Below are 19,831 nucleotides of genomic sequence, written 5' to 3'. Positions count from 1 at the left end.
AGTGTTAATGGGTTTTGACTGGGTTGTCAGTGGGTGCTGTAGGTGGGTGTGGTGCAGGAATCAGGCGCAGGACGCAGAAACTTAGTCCAAAAGACTTTAGTGAACACTCACTCATAACACGAGCCAAAAAGCCCGGAGGCAAGGAAATATGCACACAGGCGTAAAACAAAATGCGCACTAACATGTGCGAGAACCCTCCCTAACAGAGGAGGAAAACAACGAAGCACAGAAAACCAACAGTAGCGCACAAACACGACAGCAAGTACAATCACACACAACACCTGACAAACACAACGAGAACTTATAGGACACTAATGAGCGCTAAACGAAAACAGGTGTACAACATCAAGACAAAACCAAACGAACATCGAAACATACAACGGTGGCAGCTAGTACTCCGGAGACGACGACCGCCGAAGCCTGCCCGAGCAAGGAAGAGAGGCAGCCGTACAATCTCCCTGCCTATGAGGAGGTAACTGCTTCGCCCTCGACTTACTGAACACAATAGCCAAATCCTCATACTCGGGGGTAATGTGCAATGCGGGAACACCTAAACATCGCCCCACACACTGGGAAGACCACTCCATCAGAGCCCTCTCCTGCCACGAAATAGACGGATTATGGATACTCAACCAGGGCATTCCCAGCATCACCGGATACGCAGCAGAGTCGATCAGATATAGCTGGATAATCTCCTCATGACCCCCCTGCGTACACATCCTAAGTGGTGCCGTGACTTCCCTGATCAAGCCCAATCCCGACGGACGGCTATCTAGGGCATGAACGGGGAATGGGACGTCAACAGGAAGAAGTGGAATCCCTAATTCTAAACAAAATGTTCTATCAACAAAATTCCCAGCCGCGCCTGAATCTACTAGCGCCTTATGCTGTGAATGAGGTGCAACCTGTGGAAATCGCACAGGTATACAGAAGTGCGCAACAGAGAGCTCTGGGCAAGTGGGGCGCCTAGTCACCTGGAAGGACTCCCCAGTGCGGAGCCTGTTGTCTTCTCCCCTAGGAGACCCTCCCCAGCACCTAGCCGCGGTGTGTCCTCCACAGCCACAGTTGGTGCAGAGGACGGCCCCCCTCGTGCTCCGACCCCTCCTCTCTCTAGCGCCAGCACCCTCGAGCTCCATAGGGCTCGGCTCGGAGGTGCTGGAGGATGGAATGGACGGACCCCCCTCGGAACATCCGCAGGTAGCCAGCAGGGTGTCCAGCCTAATGGACATGTCCACTAACTGATCGAAAGAGAGGCTGGTATCCCTGCAGGCCAGCTCCCGACGGACGTCCTCTCGTAGACTACAGCGGTAGTGATCGATGAGGGCCCGCTCATTCCACCCTGCATCCGCCGCTAGAGTTCGGAATTCTGCGAACTCCTGGGCGCTCCTCCTCCCCTGCCGGAGGTAGAACAGACGCTCCCCGCCGCTTCCCCTCAGGTGGATGGTCAAACACAGCCCTGAAGCGGCGGGAGAACTCAGAGTAGGTGATGGTGGAGGCGTCTATTCTCCTCCACTCGGCGTTGGCCCATTCCAACGCCTTGCCGGTAAGACAGGAGATGAGGGCGGACACGCTCTCGTGTCCCGAGGGCGCCGGGTGTACGGTGGCCAGGTATAGTTCCACCTGTAGAAGGAAGCCCTGACACCCGGCAGTGGTCCCATCATAGGCCCTTGGGAGCGAGAGCCGAATTCCCCTGGGTTCCGGAGCTTGAATGGGCTGACTGGCCGATGGTGATGGCACGGGAGGTGGAGTTGTGGGTGTCCCTCTGGTCTCCCAGCGTTGAAGGTTGTTAATCACGTCCTGAAGGGCGGTCCCGATACGAAGGATCTGATCATTCTGCTCACGGACCCTATCCTCCAGAGACTCAGGTGCTTCTGCGGCTCCTGCTGATTCCATCCTTAGGGTGTGTGATTCTGTCAGTGGGTGCTGTAGGTGGGTGTGGTGCAGGAATCAGGCGCAGGACGCAGAAACTTAGTCCAAAAGACTTTAGTGAACACTCACTCATAACACGAGCCAAAAAGCCCGGAGGCGAGAAAATACGCATACAGGCGTAAAACAAAATGCGCACTAACTTGTGCGAGAACACACCCTAACAGAGGAGGAAAACAACGAAGCACAGACAACCAACAGTAGCGCACAAACACGACAGCAAGTACAATCACACACAACACCTGACAAACACAGCGAGAACTTATAGGACACTAATGAGCGCTAAACAAAAACAGGTGTACAACATCAAAACAAAACCAAACGAACATCGAAACATACAACGGTGGCAGCTAGTACTCCGGAGACGACGACCGCCGAAGCCTGCCCGAGCAAGGAAGAGAGGCAGCCTCGGCCGAAACCGTGACATGGGTGGTACACAGCTACTGACTTTTTCATAGCAGGTTAGGAGAACTTACGCAGCAGGCTAGGATAATTAACGTAGCAAGTTAGGATAATTAGGTTAAGGTTAGGAAAAGGGTTAGAGTTAGCTAAAATGCTCTCCTAACCTGCTACGAAAAGTCCCTTCCATTTGTAGTGTAGTATACGTCAATCGTAGGTGTTACCATCAATTAAAGAGTCTGCTCATACTGAACGTTGATCATAAGGTTTATTCAGATCACAAGCTTCAGCATGAGTAACAGGTGACATGACACCCGGAGAGCGACGCCTCAGAATGGCTGCTTGCTCTCCCCTCTCCGTCATTTCCCCCCCTATTTATAAACAATGATGCCCCCTCTTCTGGCCAATCACCAGTCTCCCCTGTCTACAACCCACCTCCTGTCTGTGGTATGTGGTATTACACCTAAAACATTCCCTCTTGATACTAACATAAACAACATTCCTTGTTCCTCCAAAACAGTCATAATCTCAATACACGACATATTCCCCTTTCGAGACGAACTAAACGTCTCGAAACCAAACAGAATAGGATTATGACTAGTAACAACTTATCTTATTGAGTATCTTAACCTTAAACCAAACCATTCTCCTCTAGAGTGTAAATACCTTTCATATGAAATATGAATAACTGTTGATGAAATGTTAACACATTACTATGAATTATGAACAAATCTTTATGGAGTGTGAGAGCGAAAAACCTGTCCGGCAACCTTTGTTCCAAATCCATCCATCCATCAATCAAGACAGTAAAATTCTCTCACGGTCCCTCTGCCCCAGGCAACCACCGCGGTACTCCAGATAAACTCATAGACCATGTAAATACATTTGAAACTATGATGCCATTAAATACACATGTCAGCCCCTGCAAACAAAATCCTATCCAGAAACATCCACTCTCAAGCTGGTCAACCCATAGGACTTGAAAAGGAATCTCTCCCTGCCTAAACGTCCTTTCCCTAACCCCATCGAAATAAACAAAAGCATCTAAGATCCTCATCTGCATTCAATAACATCAAACATCATTCTACTAAAATCAATACCTAAGAATATGACACAATTATGTATTACACATCAAATATGTCTATATTTCATTGCAGACACTGGAATGTAGTCCACTACACTTCATCTCCTCCGTAGTCTCCTCCGTAGTCTCGACTTCCACTGCATCGTTGATGATGGAATCGAAACCTTTCCACACCCTCCTTGTTTCATCTCCTCCAGTCATATTGTCCCTTCATATTGTCTTTGAGTCATATTGTCCTTGTTTGAGTCACATGTTCCCCCAAATGCTTCTGGAATGAAAAGAAAAGAAACGACCAAACAGTATCCTTTGCAAAACAACCACTTTCAAATTAAACCTCAATTTCACCTAAGAATTTTAAAAAATGATACATAAATGATGCATGAATCACATTATCCATTCCCCCCTTTGATTCATAAATCATACTAAAAATCATACTAATATTGAAAAAAAACAATTTGAAAAATCATCAAATAATCAAAAATGATATTTATCCATCAGTTCCACTTGTCCATCTTTATCCAGATCAGGAACAGTCAACACCGGCATCTGAGTGTTGTCTCCAGTCACTCTCCAACCTATCTTAGCTTTCTCAAAGGTCAGTTACAAACATCACACAGTGTTATCAAAGCTGAAACTAAAATCTGACCCATCACTGCCCCTACTGGCCTAACTAATCTTGCAACCAAATCCTCTCAAATCTCCATAGGGTCAGAATGTACTCTATCATCACAAACCCACCAAATATCTCTAAAATTCCCATAGTCACACTGTCAGTCAAAAGCTAATCTTTTAACCATCAAAGTCCAGCTTTTCTACTACCTGGTACATAAAAATTACATTATATTTGTCATCTCTAACCTTATGTTCATGCTTATCCAAAGTTATCATATAACATCCCAATATGATATTCCCATAAACATACCCTTTACCTCATATGTTTTATTAGAACAAAAATAACTTTTAGCCCTCAATGTTTCACCTGAATACTTCAGGTTTCCACTGTTACCTGACTTTACTTTCCATCTAACAATTCCCATAGGGTAATTCATTTACCCAAGAACACTTAAACCCTACTGTTCTGACACCTACATTATTTTATCTGTCAATGACTGTTGCCGATACCACAGTTATGACAAAGCATAACACTTACCCACACCCGATAGAGGCCGCGCGACCGTCTAACACGTCTTGGGCTGGCATCCCCAACAGACATCAACCCTCAAGATTCCTCACTGATTCTTACAGAATGAGTTAATGTCACGGTTTACTATGCCAGAACCCAGAAGCAGACAAGGACAAGGTACGTAGAGAGAAAGGTGAGTGTTTATTTAGTAGATTCCGAGTGAGGCTGAATAATCCAGGGAACAGAGCGGGTGGCGTGGATGGGTTGTTGAGGGTGCAGTGGTTGGTCCGGTACTGGCTCGGCAGCCGCCGACCATCAGGCAGAGGTTGGGTGAAGGTTCCGGGTGAGAGACTGCAGACAGAACAAAAACGGAGGTCAGTACACAGCAAGTAACAAGGTGCAAAACAACAAAACTAACTAAGGGCTCAGAGGCTGACACGCTGACAAACATACTGTTCATAGCTAACGATCCGGCAGGAACTGGATGTTCGGCCAGAGCCTAAGAAGGGTGATGATCAGGACCAGGTGTGCAGATTGCTGATGGGATGCAGGTGCGGAAAACCAGAGCGCTCCCGGAGCGTTCCCGAACCCTCGGGAAACTGGAGATTACGAACAGGAAAAACTAGTCACCAGACAGGACCCACTCAGACAGCCGGGATCGTTACAGTACCCCCCTCGACCAACGCCACCGGGGGCGGACTCCCGGAGCGCCAGGATGGAGGCGGTAGAAGTCACTGATGAGGTCCGCATCAAGGACCTGTCGCCGCGGAATCCAACTCCTCTCCTCAGGGCCACTACCCTCCCAGTCCACGAGATACTGGAAACCCCGGCCCCGCCGTCTGGAATCCATGATGCGACGCACCGTGTAGGCAGGACCACCTCCGATCATCCGAGGAGGAGGAGGAGGAGGCGGAGGAGGCAACAGAGGACTGAGGAAGACAGGCTTGAGGCAGGAGACATGAAAGGTGGGATGGACTCTGAGCGTCCTCGGTAGTTTGAGTCGAACTGCCACTGGATTGATCACCTTCTCCACCACAAACGGACCAATGAACTTCGGTAACAACTTCCTAGACTCAGTCCGTAACGGAAGATCCCGTGTGGCCAACCAAACCCTATCTCCGATGGTATAGGTGGGAGCGGGGATCCGGCGACGATTCGCCTGGAGCTGATACCGGTCCGAAACTCTAAGGAGTGCCTTTCTGGCCCGATGCCAGGTCCGGTGGCAACGACGAATATGGGCCTGAACAGAAGGCACTGAGAGCTCCTTCTCCTGAGAAGGAAACAGGGGAGGTTGGTAGCCATACAGGCACTGGAAGGGAGACATCCCAGTGGCAGATGTAGGGAAGAGTATTGTGGGCATACTCAACCCAAGGCAACTGAGAGACCCAGGAGGTGGGGTTGGAAGAGACCAGACAGCGTAGCGTGGATTCCATCTTCTGGTTGGCTCTCTCCGCCTGACCATTGGATTGGGGGTGAAAACCAGATGTGAGACTGACTGTAGCTCCAATGGCCAAACAGAAGGACTTCCAGACAGCAGAGGTAAACTGAGGGCCACGGTCGGAAACGATATCACTGGGCAAACCGTGGACCCTGAAAACCTCCCTAACCAGGATCTCGGACGTCTCCGAGGCAGAGGAAGCTTGGCAATTGGCACAAAGTGGGCGAACTTGCTGAATCTGTCCCACGATAGTCAGAACGACCGTGTTCCCCTCAGAAGCGGGCAACCCAGTGACGAAGTCCAGGGCCAGATGCGACCATGGTCGCCGGGGAATGGGAAGGGGGTGAAGTAGTCCAGAGCTGGGCCGATTGGTACTCTTATTCTGCGCACACACTGGACAGGCAGCAACAAACCCCCGAGTATCCTCGGCCATGGCGGGCCACCAAAAACGTCTGCGAAGAAACGCCATTGTCCGAGCCACGCCAGGGTGACAAGCCATCTTGCTGGCGTGGGACCATTTGAGGACAGCCGGACGAACCGACTCAGGCACAAACAACCGACCGGGTGGACCGTTACCGGGACCGGGCTGAGTCCGAAGGGCCGCCAGCACCTCCTCCTCAATCTTCCACATAACTGCTCCCACGACGCAGTTCCGGGGAGAATTGTCTCGGTCTTGGACCCACTCTCCTCCGTCTTGGAGAACATCCGGGACAAGGCGTCCGCCTTGCCGTTCTTAGATCCAGGTCGGAACGTCAGGGCAAACTTGAATCGTCCAAAAACAACGCCCACCTGGCCTGACGGGAGTTGAGACGTTTAGCCGATTGCACGTAAGCAAGATTCTTGTGGTCAGTCCAGACAATAAACGGTTGCTCCGCCCCTCCAACCAGTGGCGCCACTCCTCCAAGGCAAGTTTCACCGCGAGAAGCTCCCGGTTACCCACATCGTAATTCCTCTCCGCAGGCGAAAGGCGACGAGAGTAGTAGGCGCAGGGATGGAGTTTACTGTCCGTGGAGCATCGCTGCGACAGGATGGCGCCAACTCCCACATCAGACGCGTCCCACTTCAACGACGAACTGACGGGCCGTGTCCGGTTGAGAGAGAATCGGTGCGTTGGTGAATCGCCTCTTCAAATCCAGAAACGCTCGATCCGCCTCCGGATTCCACTTGAAGGTCCTGATACTGGAAGTCAAGGCAGTTAACGGAGCGGCCACACGGCTGTAATCCCGGATGAATCTGCGGTAGAAATTCGCAAACCCCAAAAATCTCTGGAGCTGCAATCTCGTACCGGGCTGGGCCCACTCCAGAACCGCTCTAACCTTCTCCTGGTCCATCCTAATCTCTCCCCTGGAGATGATGTACCCGAGAAAGGATGTCGTGTGGGCGTGAAACTCGCACTTCTCGGCCTTCACGAACAGGCGATTCTCCAACAATCGCTGCAGAACCTGCCGGACATGCTGGACGTGGTCGGAAGGTTCCTTCGAGAAGATCAGAATGTCATCCAGGTAAACAAACACAAAGAGACCGATCATATCTCTCAGGACGTCGTTCACCATACTCTGGAATACCGCTGGAGCATTGGTCAGTCCAAATGGCATCACCTGATACTCGAGTGACCCATCGGTGTATTGAAACCCGTCAACCACTCGTCCCCCTCTCTGATCCGGACCAGGTGATACGCATTGCGTAGGTCTAGCTTGGTGAACACCGTAGCACCCTGTAAGGAGTCGAAGGCAGAACTCATCAAGGGCAGGGGATACTTGTTCTTGACCGTGATGTCATTCAACCCCCGATAATCAATACACGGTCGAAGAGAGCCATCCTTCTTACCCACAAAGAAGAATCCTGCCCCCAGGGGTGATGACGAGGGACGAACGAGACCAGCAGCTAGGGACTCCTTGATGTAGGTCTCCAACGCCTCACGTTCAGGTCGGGAGATACTGTATAACCTTCCCTTGGGGTAGACAGCTCCAGGGACCAGGTTGATGGCACAATCATATGGTCGGTGGGGAGGGAGTGACAGAGCCTTCTCGCTTACTGAAAACTTCCCCCAAATCGTGATATGTCTCGGGAACCAGGGACAAATCTGGGGTTTAGCCTCAATCACCTGACTGGGAACCGAATGGGGCAGGCAGTCTTGAGACAGTTAGCATGACAATCAAGGCTCCAACTCGTTACCTTGCCCGTCACCCAATCGAACGTGGGATTGTGTTCCCTTCAGCCAGGGGTATCCAAGGACCAGAGGAACATGGGAAGACGGCAGAATGAAGAATGAAATCATCTCAGAATGATTCCCCGACAACCGCATCTTAACCGGTTCAGTCCTCATCGTGATACGTGCCAGACTACTGCCGTTCAGAGTGGTCGCTTCAATGGCTTCCGGCAATTGCTCCTTGGAAAGCCCCAGCTGTTCCACCAACTCGGCATCAAGAAAGCTTCCATCGGCACCTGAATCGATAAAAGCGTTAAGCGCTAAGCTCTGATTCCTGTTCACAAGGGTAGCCGGGAAACGGGGTCTGACAGAGGTACTGAGAGGTTGAAACTGGCTCGCTAAAAGTCCTCCCAACTTTAGCGAGCCGGGCAGTTTGACGACCGCCGGGAACAAGTGGAGATGTAATGTCCCGAGCTACCACAGTAGAGGCAGCAGTTGGTCTTACGTCTATGTTGACGCTCCTCCTTGGTTAACCCGTGCGCGCCCCACTTGCATGGGTTCAGAATCGGGAGAGAGGACCTCTCCACTAATCCATTGTGGTGGAGAATGATCGAGCGTGTTCTGGTCCACCACCCGACCCGACTGGGAACTGAGAAGCTGATCGATTGGACGGACCCCATTGCTTCTCCCTCCTTCGCTCCTCGGACTCGATTATCCACCCGAATAGACAAGGCTACCAAGCTGTCCAGGTCACTAGGCTCCGGATAGGAGATCAACTCATCCTTGAGCTGCTCCGACAGACCCTGGTAAAGGCCGCTGCAGCGACTCCTCGTTCCACCCACTCTCCACAGCCAACGTCTTGAACTCGATCACGAAGTCGGCCACGCTGCGAGTTCCTTGGCGAAGCGAAAACAGGCGCCTAGCTGCGTCCCTCCCTCGGACGGAATGGTCGAAGAGCTTCCTCATCTCGGCCGTGAACCCCTGGTATGAAGCCATGCAGGGATCCTGTCGTTCCCAAACGGCTGAAGCCCACTCAGCGCTCGACCACGCAGCAACTCAATCACAAAGGCTATCCTAGCCTTGTCTGTGAGCATAAGAGTAGGGCTGTAGATCGAACACTAATCCACACTGCATAAGGAAGGAACGGCATCTTCCCAGCTCCCCCTCATATTTATCCGGCGTCGGAACCTTGGGCTCACGGATGGACACAGCTTCAGAAGCGGCAGGCGAGATGGGTGAGACCGGTAGTGGATCCTCCACCGGACACTTACGTTGGTTCTGGACCTCCGCCAGCCCCGGTAGAAAGGTTCGAACTGACCACGCGATCTCCTGTAGTACCGTGCTATGATGGCCCAACATCTTCTCCTGCTGGGTAATAGCATGGCGAACGGAGTCCAGGTCCGCTGGGTTCATTACTGGCCGGATCGTTCTGTCACGGTTTACTATGCCAGAACCCAGAAGCAGACAAGGACAAGGTACGTAGAGAGAAAGGTGAGTGTTTATTTAGTAGATTCCGAGTGAGGCTGAATAATCCAGGGAACAGAGCGGGTGGCGTGGATGGGTTGTTGAGGGTGCAGTGGTTGGTCCGGTACTGGCTCGGCAGCCGCCGACCATCAGGCAGAGGTTGGGTGAAGGTTCCGGGTGAGAGACTGCAGACAGAACAAAAACGGAGGTCAGTACACAGCAAGTAACAAGGTGCAAAACAACAAAACTAACTAAGGGCTCAGAGGCTGACACGCTGACAAACATACTGTTCATAGCTAACGATCCGGCAGGAACTGGATGTTCGGCCAGAGCCTAAGAAGGGTGATGATCAGGACCAGGTGTGCAGATTGCTGATGGGATGCAGGTGCGGAAAACCAGAGCGCTCCCCGGAGCGTTCCCGAACCCTCGGGAAACTGGAGATTACGAACAGGAAAAACTAGTCACCAGACAGGACCCGACTCAGACAGCCGGGATCGTTACAGTTAATCTATCTCTAATTTTCACAACAGAGGAACGAGCAGCACTGATCAGATGCCCCCCCCCCTCTGTCATCAAAATCAAAAGACCCCATCCTGCAGCTTCCATGATGAATCTCTCTTCTCCCTTTCCGATTAATCTATATTGTTTCTATTAATATCTGCTCTCCTATTTTAATCCTATTCGTACTATCATTGACAGCCCTCTCCATCCGTAACATAAACTCCTGAGTCATTAATTTCTTTCCAAAGTTACCATTAACGTCGTTGATTTAGTTGATGAATTAAAACCTTTAATTCCCTCTAGTGGGAAAGCTACCAATATCCTATGTGTATTATTCACTGTTGGAGTGACTACTGCAATAAACTTATCCTTAACTCCCTCTGTGACTGTGGAAACTTCTACAGACTTCAAATCTTCCATTATAAGCGTCACCTTACAAATTACATAGCCCTTTAACCAATAATTCTTAACCAAAACAAATTTTAATGCTTTCACTAGATAAGTACACATATTCTCCCTGATCATCTCTCTCTCTCTCTCTCTCTGTGAAAGAAACGTCATCATCCTAAATGGCATATTATTATTACTATTATCCTAACTCTAATAACAGTATTTTCCCCCTATAATTGGTGCTGAACCCTTATAATCAGCCTAGTTTTCCCAAAGCTCTGAACTCTTTACTTGTACTTCCATCTATCACCACTAGTGTCACTTTTTCCCCCTTTCAGTTCTACCTCTAAACTTTAAACCTTTTGATTATAACAAAAAGTACCCACAATTACCTTGATCTTCCTATTCTAAAGTGTCATTCATTACTGTTCTCTCTCTCTTACTACTAACTTTGAACTTAGCTCACTGTCTCAGAGTTCCTTCACCCCTAGTTCTCCTAACTTATTTTAATCTAATCTTCTCCTAACCTTTAAACAAACCTTTTTCCACTGATTTATTGACAAAATTCCTTCCCCACCAATTTTTAGAATACGTGATTGGGAATTCCCCACCTGCTCCTGACTCCTTTACACAGACTTGGCAAATGACTAAACACCTTTAGCCTAACCTCAAATCTCTTGGTGTAAGGATGTAACCCAGAATAACAGTCACTCTATTAAGTTTATTTTCCCAGACAGATTGTCTAACAGGCAATCTAATACATTATCATCCTTCCTATGATATTATCTTTTAAGCAAATGATTCCCAAAAACCCTACTTCTTAAAATATTCTACCAGACAGTCAGTCATCTAGTGTGCCTCTGATTGAACACTTCAATTTACACCATGCATCTCTTCCCACAATGTCATTGGTATATTGTCTCTTTTAATTCCTATTTGACTTCTATAGCAGAGCTCAATTGATTCCCTAAGAGTATTTAAACTGTTTACTACTTCCAATCCCTATCCTAACCTAATTAGTTTATTTTACAGAGTGATATGTTTAACCTCTTTAGGCTGAACCCAGATAAGTTTTTCCCCTATTCACTATCACTTCTAATGGTCGGTTGTTTTTACTTCAATTGTTGGCTATTTTCCCTTCTTCTCTAATCGATGCTCTCAGCTGATACCCCCCTTCCGGATATTCTAGGCACTCTAGAATATTTAGTGTTCACCTGAAGAACAGGTGATCTTCACTTGCTCCTTTATCTTCCTCTGTTGTTTCCTCTCCAATTCTGTGTCTGCCCAGAAACTGACAGTGGATATGGATAACCTGGTACCCCCCTTGGCTGGTACAAGTGCCTTTGATATTGTTCAGTTGAAGCTGTAACAGTGATTGTTGATTTGGTTCACTCTGATTCTTCATAACCAAACTTATTTTCTCCTTCTCCAACTCTTGGGATTATTTTCTCAGCAGGTTTTCTTGGTCCTGTTCCTTCTCGTCGTTGACATATCAGTATTCTTCAACCTTAGTTCTAAGTTCTGTCCTTGAAATATCATCTTCCATCATCTTCTTACTTTTCTTCTGTGCCAGTCCTTGTAAGACAAACTCCTCTTGAAAATAAAGCACCTTTAATCTCCAAATCTTCATCGCTTTCTTCATCTTCAACTTCCATCAGAGATCAAATCTCTAGTATCCATTTCTTCTTTCCTCTCTTGCCACTTCCCTCTGATCACAGAGTCACCTCCACCCATGACCTCTCATCAATCACTCTCATCTTCATCATCCTCTTCTCCTTCACATTCCAGACATCTCATTTTCTTCCATCTTCTGGATTCATCTTCATCGTTGTTACTGCGGGTACCCTATCTATTATTAATCTATATTTCTGATGCAATAATCACTCCTGGATGATCATTGTAAGCTGAGAATAAACCTCCCTAAGCTCTACTTTTTAAACCTATCTTATCGCTGACATATTTTATCAATTTGTGTTTGAGAATGAAGAGCAACTTTTGTTTCACTTGCCGGATACCCTAGCAACACTTTAGTTAAAGGATTACCACTATGCACTATATCAACCGATGTACTGACTTTCCTAGTCCTGATATTTTTTTTTTTTTTACCCCATTGTAACAAGCCTTTCTATTCCTTTATTGTGAACTATCCTATTTTAGACTATATAGCTTATGTAGCCTTCCCCCCTGTAATTCTTAATATAACCTAACAACTCCAAATAAATCCCAATAAGTCAATTAAAAATCATGAATAATTAAAACCAATTTTTATTCCTATATCCTATGTCCCCAATTTATCCATTAGTGTTGACTATATTACCACAACCCATCAAATGCAAGTAAATTAGTCAACTCCAAAGCAATCCCAAAAACAAAGCCTCTAACCCTTCAATAAATGATACACAGAGCATCCAAAATGCAATTTTTAATGAAATAGTATTTGCCAAGCCTATGCAAAATCGTCATAAGCTCACATATCTTGTAACAGTAACCTGTTTGATGACTTGATCCCTCCACCGCGTCACGTGATCACTTCCTGTATCTCCTCGCTCCCCCTCTCTCCTGTCTCTCATGACAAGGGACAAAGACACAGAAACAGCTTTTAATAGTTAATGCCATCACTGAGTATTTCCAACCATTCAATATTCATTCGTTCTACATTATTCACTCTAAGACTAAACTCAGAACTAAATAGAACGCTCAAAAACATTTATTTTTATTCGTTATTTAATTATTTAATTCACTCTATTATAATCCGTTACCATACATTTAATTTATAAATTCAATAGGTACCCAAACAAGTTTCATCTTAACCCACCGCCGTGTAAACTTATAAGATTCGTGTTAAACTCTCCTTGTGCCTATTTGTTCCGTCGTCTGTGTTCCTCTGTCTCCCCCTGCAGTTTAACCAATGTGTTGTTTTGCAGAATCCCACGCATGCGCAAATATCATTTATTACATAAATCGCTCCAAAACATTTCATTTAATTTTAATCGTCTTTTAATTTAATTAATTATACTCCGTCAACATATATTTGATTTATAACTTTACTACATCTCGCCAAATAGTTTCCCGTTCAAATAAAAGTCACTCTAACGATTTTAAAAGATGGTGTCCACCTTTCCTTCTCAGTAGCTATTAAACCCCTGCAAGAAACCCCAAAGACCTCTGACCTTAAGCCACCATTTTGTTTTGGAGGCTCAGCGCGCCCAACGTGGTAGTCTTAGCCCTGTAAACTCAAGCGCATGCGCACATCCAATCAAAAACACATTTTCCCCTCCACTAAACGGATAACAGTCCAGCTGTACCTTCCATTCCCCTCCTAGTGAAATAACATTTACCAGCGCTCACAAAACATACAACCTGACTTACAGACAGTAACAAGTTTAAGAGACTTTCACCCGTCGCAACGGAATCTCTAAGGATACGTTAGCATGTAGCACACAACACAATTAGCATTAGCAACACATTTAGCCGTTAGCATTAGCCTGAAGTACATGGTGACACAACACACATTTAGCCGTTAGCATTAGCCGTTAGCATTAGCCACGATGTACCACGTGGCCTGAAACAATGAAGAATGAGCTGTAGCCTCTAGCTAACTGCGGTATACTACACAAATCAATATCCTGCACCGTTGCCAAATAAATAATCGTCCAATTCTCCCCGTCTAACTTTATGCTGCCTTGAAAGATGAATCTCATATCAAGAGGTTACCCCCAACCAATTTCCCGTCGACCAGAGGAGGAGTATAACATACATACAACCATTCACTTCATAATTCCCGCTTAAGGAATCAACCTGACTCAGTCTAACTAAGCCCCGGATTTCTGGCCCACTCCTGCGAGTCGCCCCGTTTTGAGGTCTTTTCCAGATTAACGGTGCCCTAAAAATGCATACGTATCCCAACATTATTCTCCAATCCATTTGTACAATCCATTGTTGTAAACAGCGTTTACACATCAACCAAATTTAGAATATTTTCGTTCAGACTCCCAATCAACAGCAACACCCCACATTGACCACGACCCAAGTACTTTTAACTGTACACCGTCAAAGCCCTCTCATGAATCAGCGGGATAACCAATGGCCAAATTTCTTTGTGAGTAATCTCTCACCTTTAAAGCCGGCTTGGACAGTAGTCACCTCGCGAATCCAGGAAAGGGACCAACAACGATGCAATCAATATCTCAGCGGAGCCTCCATTTGTAGTATACGTCAATCGTAGGTGTTACCATCAATTAAAGAGTCTGCTCATACTGAACGTTGATCATAAGGTTTATTCAGATCACAAGCTTCAGCATGAGTAACAGGTGACATGACACCCGGAGAGCGACGCCTCAGAATGGCTGCTTGCTCTCCCCTCTCCGTCATTTTCCCCCCTATTTATAAACAATGATGCCCCCTCTTCTGGCCAATCACCAGTCTCCCCTGTCTACAACCCACCTCCTGTCTGTGGTATGTGGTATTACACCTAAAACATTCCCTCTTGATACTAACATAAACAGCATTCCTTGTTCCTCCAAAACAGTCATAATCTCAATACACGACAGTAGCTCTATTCCATTTAGTCACAACCAGCAGCAGAGATGCAGAGAACATGGTTTGTGTTGAAGCTGAACTGGTGGGAGCTGCTCTTCTCTACTCTCCAGGACTCAGAGGGATGTATTAGGGCTCACACATATAGAGCCTGTTTATATAAGGGAGAGAGAGAGAGAGAGAGGGAGAGAGAGGGTTAAGATTACATTTGCATAATGACAATCAGGTATAAAGGACATGGAATATCAGTGCAAAACGGGGGGAAATTATGTGATAATGTGTAAGTTTTTAACACTACACTTACTGGAGATGAAACTGTAAAAAGGATCAACTTTGTTTTCTTATTATTGGTAATCCTATACTGTAGAATCAAGTTATTCTTTTAAAGACTCATGTATATCGGTGATTGTGAACATTTAGCTATTAAAACATTCATCAGAAATAAATGAAGTTGTCTGTGTTGAATGTGGAAGTGGTTTTTGTACAGCTACTCCCATTAGTTTTACCACTGTAAATCTCTAGCAGTGGCGCAGTGGTCTAAGGCACTGCATCGCAGTGCTAACTGTGCCACTAGAGATCCTGGTTCGAATCCAGGCTCTGTCGCAGCCGGCCGCGACCGGGTGACTCATGGGCGGCGCACAATTGGCCCAGCGTCGTCCAGGGTAGGGGAGGGAATGGCCGGCAGGGATGTAGCTCAGTTGATAGAGCATGGCGTTTGCAACGCCAGGGTTGTGGGTTCAATTCCCATGGGGGGCCAGTATAAAAAAAAAATATATATGTATTCACTAACTGTAAGTCGCTCTGGATAAGAGTGTCTGCTAAATGACTAAAATGTAAATATAAAATGTAATACACTGCTGTGTCCTCACTCTTCAGACTGTTCATCTGTAGGTACAGCTTACTGCTGGAGTTGTCTCTGGAGATGGTGAATCTACCCTGGACTGACTGGGAGTAAGAGATGGGATTACTCTGTGTGCTAATATATGCAATCCACTCCAGTTATTTGCCAGGAGCTTGTCTGATCCAGCTCATCTCAAAGCTACCAAACGTGAACCCAGAAGCTGTACAGGTCAGTTGGTGGGATTCTCCAGGCTTTTTAACCACTGGTTCAGACTCAGTCAGTGTCTTACCATGAACACCTGTTGAAACAAATGACAGATGTTGTCGGAACAGAACCTAAAACGAATGGGTTGATTTGTTTAAAAAATCCCAAAAAACGGAGTAATGCATCCTCCGAAACATGACCCGTCAAACCACGCTTTTTAACACCCGCCAGCTTAACCATGAGGCCAGCCACACCAATGTGTCGGAGGAAACACCATTCAACTGACGACAGCCTGCAGTCACCCAGCCCGCCACAAGGAGTTGCTAGAGCGCCAAGAGCCAAGTAAAGCCCCCCCGGCCAAAGCCTCCCCTAACTCGGATGACGCTGGGCCAATTGTGCACTGCCCTATGGGATTCCCGAACATGGCCGGTTGTGATACAGCCTGGGATCGAACACAGGTCTGTAGTGATGCCTCTAGCACTGCGATGCAGTGCCTTAGAACGCTAAATTCAAAATAGATTTTGTCTTGATGTTCTGGTGCACTTTTGGACAATTGAAATAATTAATTAGGGACTTATTGGTTGAGGAATGTAACTGTTTTTCTGGGTGATTTGTGATGTTTGATTTGTGCTTCCCATGTCTGTGTTTTTGTATTTTAATGTGTACATACACTACAAGTCAAACGTTTGGACACACCTACTGATTCAAGGGTTTTTCTTTATTTTTACTATTTTTTACATTGTAGAATAATAGTGAAGACATCAAAACTATGAAATAACACATATGGAATGATGTAGTAATCTACTGACAACGAACACAATTGCATTTTATCGACGGCAATTTGAATGCACAGAGATTCCGTGACGAGATCCTGTGGCCCATTGTCGTACCATTCATCCGCCTCCATCACCTCATGTTTCAGAATGATAATGCACGGTCCAATCTGTACATAATTCCTGGAAGCTGAAAACACAGATAGAGCAATGAAACAAATCTTTGCTGAAAATGTCCCAGTTCTTCAATGGCCTGCATACTCCCCAGACATGTCAGCCGTTGAGCATGTTTGAGATGCTCTGGATCTACGTGTACGACAGCGTATTCCAGTTCCGCCCAAATATCCAGCAAATTTTCCCAGCCATTGAAGAGGAGTGGGACTACATTCCACAGGCCACAATCAACAGCCTAATCAAGAAGGAGATGTGACGTGCTGCATGAGGCAAATGGTGATCACACCAGATACTGACTGGTTATCTGATTCACGCCCCTACCTTTTTTGTAAGTAATATCTGTGACCAACAGATGCATGTCTGTATTCCCAGTCATATGAAATCCATACATTAGGGCCTAATGAATTCATTGAAATTGACTGATTTCTTTATATGAACTGTAACTCAGTAAAATCTTTGAAATTGTTGTATGTTGCGTTTATATTTTTGTTCAGGATATATACCTTTAATGTGGATAAGTGTATTTCGTAAACTTTGATGACAGGAGTTACAGTAAATGTAAGTTGACAATCACCTTCAATAAGCTGTTTTCCGCTGTGACAGTTTCTGAGGTTATATGATAATGAAGTGGAGGTTTGTGTTTCTTGTTTTCTTGTTTTATATACCATGCTTATCATATGTTATCTCATGAACAAACTTCATGTAGTCATTAGATCATGGGAGGTTTGAGATTCAGACTCAGATCGCCCCCTCCTGTGTAGATACATTTCACTTCAACTGTACAAGTTAGGAGGGAGTTTTAGTACAGGTCTAGTGTTGGTTTGTATCACTCTGGAGACAAGCACAGTAATACACAGCTGTGTCTTCAGTCTGCAGACTCTGCCCTGTTAAGATCACTGTATTGTTGGATGAGTCTACTGTGAGGCTGAAGTCTTTGTGGTGCGTGCCTCCAGTATATTTAATTCCAATCCACTCCAGTGTTTTCCCTCCATACTGTCGAATCCAAGCTGTCCAAGTGCCAGTAACTAAGTACAGTGTCCCCCGACCCCCCAGCAGCATCAGAGATGCAGGGAGCATGGTTTGTGTTGAAGCTGCTCTTCTCTACTCTATAACTAGGACAGACAGACAGACACTGTTTAAGTAGGGAAAGAAGGGAGGGTTTGTATTGAGGTAGAGAGATGGAGGGGGAGAGGAGAGGGGGTTTACTGTAGAGGTGGGCATACTGAAGCTCGTATCGTGTCTTAATGAGAGGTTCCATGTCCACAGTTTGGAACTTTTCAATATATAGTATATTATGGAGAAATAACAGGTTGGAGCTTTACAATGACAGACAAGGTTGGGTAGGTTACTTTCTAAATGGAATCCGTTACAGTTACGAGTCACCTGCCCAAAATTGTAATCAGTAATGTAACTTTTGCATTACCCAAACTCAGTAACGTAATCTGATTACTTTCAGTTACTTAAGCATTACTTTCCCCTTAAGAGGTATTAGAAGAAGACAAAAAGGATCCATCAAACACATTTGGTGTGTCATCATAGTGGTCTCTGACTTGTGGTCAGACTCACTCAGGTGGAACAAACTTCAACTTGTGTGTTTTTTCAATGATTAATTGAATGTCATTGAGAAAACAGAAAGGTGCCACAATGTATTGTTTTGCAAACATCCTTTTTTAATTTAAAAGTAATCCAATAAGGAATGATTTGACTTGTGTTTATTAAGAAGGTTAATATCACCCCCTCCTGATTGATACATATAACTCCAGCTGTTTAAGGGATGAGTGAGTTTTTGTACATGTCTGGCCCTGGTTTGTATCACGGTGAGTCTCGGGCACAATAATACACAGCTGTGTCTTCAGTCTGCAGGTTCTGTCCTGTTATAGTCACTGTATTGCTGGAGGAGTCTAAAGTGAGGCTGAACTTGTTCTTCAGGGAGTTTTTTTAGGAAGTGTCTCCAGTATATATGCTTCCAATCAACTCCAGTGTTTTCCCCGCAGGTTGTCGAATCCAAGCTGTGTAATGGCTACCTACAGAGTACGAAACCTTACAGGAGATTGTCAGTGGTTTACCTGGCTGGACAGTCATAGAGGCTGGCTGAGTGAGCTCTTCACAGTGAACACCTGTGGACAAAGCATTTAAAACATTACCCATTGCAATAGACATTTACATTTTAGTCATTTAGCAGACGCTCTTATCCAGAGTGACTTACAGTTAGTGAATAATGTTTTTTATTTATTTTTCATACTGGTCCCCCATGGGAATCGAACCCACAACCCTGGCTTTGCAAACGCCATGCTCTATCAACTGAGCTACATCCCTGCCGGCCATTTCCTCCCCTACCCTGGACGACGCTAGCCCAATAGCATCATAGAGTTTTAACAAAACTAAAGCCATCACTAATTATTTTGTTGTTCCCCCCAAATTCAGAGACTCACAGGAGGCAGCAGCCAGCAGCAGCAGCAGAGATGCAGGGAACATGGTTTATGTTGAAGCTGAACTGGAGGGTGCTGCTCTTCTCTACTCTCCAGAGACGTCACTTACTAGGACCAACAGACAGAGTGAGGCTGTTTATAAGGGAGAGGGAGTGAAAGGAATAGAGGTGAACATTTGCATAAGGAAAGGAAACACATACGGTATGAAAGTGGGAATAAAACAATTATAATGAAAAAGCTTTGACAATAACACTTGAATATATTACTCTTGTAAATGATTGGTGGTGAATAATATTAGATTAGAGGCTTTTGACTGATACTATGTTTCATACAGTTTTCCAATATGTATCACAACAATGAATTGTGAGAAGGCCCCTGTATATTTTGTTATACAGAGAAC

General features: G+C 46.0%; 1 pseudogene; it reads right to left on the bottom strand.

Moving 5' to 3' along the window:
• LOC123482683 overlaps positions 1-19,477 on the bottom strand; it is a 57,362-nt pseudogene extending 37,885 nt beyond the window's left edge.
• Positions 19,478-19,831: the final 354 nt, after the last annotated feature.

Source organism: Coregonus clupeaformis, chromosome 35, assembly GCF_020615455.1.
Source record: "Coregonus clupeaformis isolate EN_2021a chromosome 35, ASM2061545v1, whole genome shotgun sequence".
Lineage (NCBI taxonomy): Eukaryota > Metazoa > Chordata > Actinopteri > Salmoniformes > Salmonidae > Coregonus > Coregonus clupeaformis.
Note: the sequence above shows the minus strand (reverse complement) of the source record. Positions and strands in the feature narration are given on the sequence as shown.